The sequence below is a fragment of the Chiloscyllium plagiosum genome, unplaced genomic scaffold, assembly GCF_037043375.1.
Source record: "Chiloscyllium plagiosum isolate Xiang-an unplaced genomic scaffold, Cpla_swu_hap1 HiC_scaffold_3, whole genome shotgun sequence".
NCBI lineage: Eukaryota > Metazoa > Chordata > Chondrichthyes > Orectolobiformes > Hemiscylliidae > Chiloscyllium > Chiloscyllium plagiosum.
In genome coordinates, this window is record NW_028270141.1 from 141,618,360 (window position 1) to 141,624,359 (window position 6,000).

The 6,000-nt window shown below is 51.4% G+C and overlaps 3 non-coding genes across 3 annotated transcripts; all 3 read right to left on the reverse strand.

Moving 5' to 3' along the window:
- Positions 1-1,338: 1,338 nt before the first annotated feature.
- On the reverse strand, positions 1,339-1,457 carry LOC148151394 (5S ribosomal RNA). The gene has a single exon (XR_015755587.1). It is a non-coding gene; the product is annotated as a 5S ribosomal RNA (ribosomal RNA).
- Positions 1,458-3,003: 1,546 nt separating this feature from the next.
- On the reverse strand, positions 3,004-3,122 carry LOC148151395 (5S ribosomal RNA). Its single transcript, XR_015756500.1, has one exon. It is a non-coding gene; the product is annotated as a 5S ribosomal RNA (ribosomal RNA).
- Positions 3,123-4,668: 1,546 nt separating this feature from the next.
- Positions 4,669-4,787, reverse strand: LOC148151396 (5S ribosomal RNA). Its single transcript, XR_015756501.1, has one exon. It is a non-coding gene; the product is annotated as a 5S ribosomal RNA (ribosomal RNA).
- Between the last annotated feature and the right edge of the window lie 1,213 nt (positions 4,788-6,000).

Sequence of the window (6,000 nt, forward strand, 5' to 3'; positions counted from 1 at the left end):
GGCCAACTGCAAGCCCTCCCCCTGCTTCATAGGGCCGCAGCCTGCATTCTCTCATCCTTCCACACTCCTCCACCCCTCCATTTCGGAATGCCGGGCACTGACCAGTGGGGTACCACACGGATCAGTACTGGGACCGCAGCTTTTTACAATCTATCTTCACGATATACAAGATGGTATTAGCAATAACATTCGCAAATTTCATCAGCTGGGTGGCAGGGTGAAATGTGATGAGGATGTTAGGAGATTACAGGGTGACCTGGACAAGTTAGGTGAGTGCTCAGATGCATGGCAGATGCACTTTCACGTGGATAAATGGATCCTTATCCACTTTGGTGGCAAGAACAGGAAGGCAGATTACCACCTAAGTGGAATCAATTTAGGTAAAGGGGCAGTACAGAGAGATCTGGGGGTTCTTGTACACCACTCAATGAAGGTAAGCATGCAGGTACAGCAGGTAGTGAAGAAGGCTAATAGCATGCTGGCCTTCATAACAAGAGGGATTGAGTATAGAAGCAAAGAGGTCCTTCTGCAGCTGTACAGGGCCCTGGTGAGACCACACCTGGAGTACTGTGTGCAGTTCTGGTCTCCAAATTTGAGGAGAGACATTCTGGCTATTGAGGGAATGCAGCGTAGGTTCACGAGGTCAATTCCTGGAATGGCGGGATTACCTTACACTGAAAGACTGGAGCGACTGGGCTTGTGTACCCTTGAGTTTAGAAGACTGAGAGGGGATCTGGTTGAGACATATAAGATGATCAAAGGATTGGACACTCTGGCGGCAGGCAACTTGTTTCCGCTGCGGGGTGAGTGCCGAAACAGAGGACACAGCTTAAAAATACGGGGTAGACCATTTAGGACAGAGATGAGGAGAAACTTCTTCACCCAGAGAGTGGTGGCTGTGTGGAATGCTCTGCCCCAGAGGGCAGTGGAGGCCCAGTCTCTGGATTCATTTAAGAAAGAGTTGGATAGAGCTCTCAAGGATAGTGGAATCAAGGGTTATGGAGATAAGGCAGGAACAGGATACTGATTAAGGATGATCAGCCATGATCATATTGAATGGTGGTGCAGGCTGGAAGGGCAGAATGGCCAACTCCTGCACCTATTGTCTATTGTCCGCCTTTCCTGACTGCCACCCGCAGACAGCGTGCAGCCCCAATCCCTTTCTTTCCGCCTTTCTTGCTGATTTTGGCAGCGCTCCGCTCTCCTCCCCTCCGTGTCTCGTGCCTGCAGGAGACTGATGCCAGGCACAGCAGCAGCAGCAAAAATAACCTGCCGCTCCATTGCCTGGCACAAGACAAGTGCAGAGGGGTGACTTGAGCAGCCACTGCTGGCGGAAAAAGCCTACAGCACCTGGTATTCCCAGGCGGTCTCCCATCCAAGTACTAACCAGGCCTGAGTCTGCTTAGTTTTCGAGATCAGACGAGATCGGGCGTTTTCAGACTAGTATGGCCGTAGGCGCTGGCCCCTGCCTTTTCTCCCTACTTCAAGGCGTGCTGGCCAGCCACATTTTCTTTCTTGCTCTTTCTCTTTATCCCCTTTGGCTTTTTTTTCTCTTTTCTCTTTGCTCTTCCTCCTCCGTGCGTGCTTCCCTCCCTCCGTCCCTCCAGCTGCCTTTCAGCCAGCCCTTGCCCACCAGGCTCCTGTAGTCTCCCACATCCCCACACAGGCCAACTGAAAGCCCTCCCCCTGCTTCATAGGGCCGCAGCCTGCATTCTCTCATCCTTCCACACTCCTCCACCCCTCCATTTCGGAATGCCAGGCACTGACCAGTGGGGTACCGCACGGATCAGTACTGGGACCGCAGCTTTTTACAATCTATCTTCAGGATATACAAGATGGTATTAGCAATAACATTCGCAAATTTCATCAGCTGGGTGGCAGGGTGAAATGTGATGAGGATGTTAGGAGATTACAGGGTGACCTGGACAAGTTAGGTGAGTGCTCAGATGCATGGCAGATGCACTTTCACGTGGATAAATGGATCCTTATCCACTTTGGTGGCAAGAACAGGAAGGCAGATTACCACCTAAGTGGAATCAATTTAGGTAAAGGGGCAGTACAGAGAGATCTGGGGGTTCTTGTACACCACTCAATGAAGGTAAGCATGCAGGTACAGCAGGTAGTGAAGAAGGCTAATAGCATGCTGGCCTTCATAACAAGAGGGATTGAGTATAGAAGCAAAGAGGTCCTTCTGCAGCTGTACAGGGCCCTGGTGAGACCACACCTGGAGTACTGTGTGCAGTTCTGGTCTCCAAATTTGAGGAGAGACATTCTGGCTATTGAGGGAATGCAGCGTAGGTTCACGAGGTCAATTCCTGGAATGGCGGGATTACCTTACACTGAAAGACTGGAGCGACTGGGCTTGTGTACCCTTGAGTTTAGAAGACTGAGAGGGGATCTGGTTGAGACATATAAGATGATCAAAGGATTGGACACTCTGGCGGCAGGCAACATGTTTCCGCTGCGGGGTGAGTGCCGAAACAGAGGACACAGCTTAAAAATACGGGGTAGACCATTTAGGACAGAGATGAGGAGAAACTTCTTCACCCAGAGAGTGGTGGCTGTGTGGAATGCTCTGCCCCAGAGGGCAGTGGAGGCCCAGTCTCTGGATTCATTTAAGAAAGAGTTGGATAGAGCTCTCAAGGATAGTGGAATCAAGGGTTATGGAGATAAGGCAGGAACAGGATACTGATTAAGGATGATCAGCCATGATCATATTGAATGGTGGTGCAGGCTGGAAGGGCAGAATGGCCAACTCCTGCACCTATTGTCTATTGTCCGCCTTTCCTGACTGCCACCCGCAGACAGCGTGCAGCCCCAATCCCTTTCTTTCCGCCTTTCTTGCTGATTTTGGCAGCGCTCCGCTCTCCTCCCCTCCGTGTCTCGTGCCTGCAGGAGACTGATGCCAGGCACAGCAGCAGCAGCAAAAATAACCTGCCGCTCCATTGCCTGGCACAAGACAAGTGCAGAGGGGTGACTTGAGCAGCCACTGCTGGCGGAAAAAGCCTACTGCACCTGGTATTCCCAGGCGGTCTCCCATCCAAGTACTAACCAGGCCTGAGTCTGCTTAGCTTCCGAGATCAGACGAGATCGGGCGTTTTCAGACTAGTATGGCCGTAGGCGCTGGCCCCTGCCTTTTCTCCCTACTTCAAAGCGTGCTGGCCAGCCACATTTTCTTTCTTGCTCTTTCTCTTTATCCCCTTTGGCTTTTTTTTCTCTTTTCTCTTTGCTCTTCCTCCTCCGTGCGTGCTTCCCTCCCTCCGTCCCTCCAGCTGCCTTTCAGCCAGCCCTTGCCCACCAGGCTCCTGTAGTCTCCCACATCCCCACACAGGCCAACTGCAAGCCCTCCCCCTGCTTCATAGGGCCGCAGCCTGCATTCTCTCATCCTTCCACACTCCTCCACCCCTCCATTTCGGAATGCCGGGCACTGACCAGTGGGGTACCGCACGGATCTGTACTGGGACCGCAGCTTTTTACAATCTATCTTCAGGATATACAAGATGGTATTAGCAATAACATTCGCAAATTTCATCAGCTGGGTGGCAGGGTGAAATGTGATGAGGATGTTAGGAGATTACAGGGTGACCTGGACAAGTTAGGTGAGTGCTCAGATGCATGGCAGATGCACTTTCACGTGGATAAATGGATCCTTATCCACTTTGGTGGCAAGAACAGGAAGGCAGATTACCACCTAAGTGGAATCAATTTAGGTAAAGGGGCAGTACAGAGAGATCTGGGGGTTCTTGTACACCACTCAATGAAGGTAAGCATGCAGGTACAGCAGGTAGTGAAGAAGGCTAATAGCATGCTGGCCTTCATAACAAGAGGGATTGAGTATAGAAGCAAAGAGGTCCTTCTGCAGCTGTACAGGGCCCTGGTGAGACCACACCTGGAGTACTGTGTGCAGTTCTGGTCTCCAAATTTGAGGAGAGACATTCTGGCTATTGAGGGAATGCAGCGTAGGTTCACGAGGTCAATTCCTGGAATGGCGGGATTACCTTACACTGAAAGACTGGAGCGACTGGGCTTGTGTACCCTTGAGTTTAGAAGACTGAGAGGGGATCTGGTTGAGACATATAAGATGATCAAAGGATTGGACACTCTGGCGGCAGGCAACATGTTTCCGCTGCGGGGTGAGTGCCGAAACAGAGGACACAGCTTAAAAATACGGGGTAGACCATTTAGGACAGAGATGAGGAGAAACTTCTTCACCCAGAGAGTGGTGGCTGTGTGGAATGCTCTGCCCCAGAGGGCAGTGGAGGCCCAGTCTCTGGATTCATTTAAGAAAGAGTTGGATAGAGCTCTCAAGGATAGTGGAATCAAGGGTTATGGAGATAAGGCAGGAACAGGATACTGATTAAGGATGATCAGCCATGATCATATTGAATGGTGGTGCAGGCTGGAAGGGCAGAATGGCCAACTCCTGCACCTATTGTCTATTGTCCGCCTTTCCTGACTGCCACCCGCAGACAGCGTGCAGCCCCAATCCCTTTCTTTCCGCCTTTCTTGCTGATTTTGGCAGCGCTCCGCTCTCCTCCCCTCCGTGTCTCATGCCTGCAGGAGACTGATGCCAGGCACAGCAGCAGCAGCAAAAATAACCTGCCGCTCCATTGCCTGGCACAAGACAAGTGCAGAGGGGTGACTTGAGCAGCCACTGCTGGCGGAAAAAGCCTACTGCACCTGGTATTCCCAGGCGGTCTCCCATCCAAGTACTAACCAGGCCTGAGTCTGCTTAGCTTCCGAGATCAGACGAGATCGGGCGTTTTCAGACTAGTATGGCCGTAGGCGCTGGCCCCTGCCTTTTCTCCCTACTTCAAGGCGTGCTGGCCAGCCACATTTTCTTTCTTGCTCTTTCTCTTTATCCCCTTTGGCTTTTTTTTCTCTTTTCTCTTTGCTCTTCCTCCTCCGTGCGTGCTTCCCTCCCTCCGTCCCTCCAGCTGCCTTTCAGCCAGCCCTTGCCCACCAGGCTCCTGTAGTCTCCCACATCCCCACACAGGCCAACTGCAAGCCCTCCCCCTGCTTCATAGGGCCGCAGCCTGCATTCTCTCATCCTTCCACACTCCTCCACCCCTCCATTTCGGAATGCCAGGCACTGACCAGTGGGGTACCGCACGGATCAGTACTGGGACCGCAGCTTTTTACAATCTATCTTCAGGATATACAAGATGGTATTAGCAATAACATTCGCAAATTTCATCAGCTGGGTGGCAGGGTGAAATGTGATGAGGATGTTAGGAGATTACAGGGTGACCTGGACAAGTTAGGTGAGTGCTCAGATGCATGGCAGATGCACTTTCACGTGGATAAATGGATCCTTATCCACTTTGGTGGCAAGAACAGGAAGGCAGATTACCACCTAAGTGGAATCAATTTAGGTAAAGGGGCAGTACAGAGAGATCTGGGGGTTCTTGTACACCACTCAATGAAGGTAAGCATGCAGGTACAGCAGGTAGTGAAGAAGGCTAATAGCATGCTGGCCTTCATAACAAGAGGGATTGAGTATAGAAGCAAAGAGGTTCTTCTGCAGCTGTACAGGGCCCTGGTGAGACCACACCTGGAGTACTGTGTGCAGTTCTGGTCTCCAAATTTGAGGAGAGACATTCTGGCTATTGAGGGAATGCAGCGTAGGTTCACGAGGTCAATTCCTGGAATGGCGGGATTACCTTACACTGAAAGACTGGAGCGACTGGGCTTGTGTACCCTTGAGTTTAGAAGACTGAGAGGGGATCTGGTTGAGACATATAAGATGATCAAAGGATTGGACACTCTGGCGGCAGGCAACATGTTTCCGCTGCGGGGTGAGTGCCGAAACAGAGGACACAGCTTAAAAATACGGGGTAGACCATTTAGGACAGAGATGAGGAGAAACTTCTTCACCCAGAGAGTGGTGGCTGTGTGGAATGCTCTGCCCCAGAGGGCAGTGGAGGCCCAGTCTCTGGATTCATTTAAGAAAGAGTTGGATAGAGCTCTCAAGGATAGTGGAATCAAGGGTTATGGAGA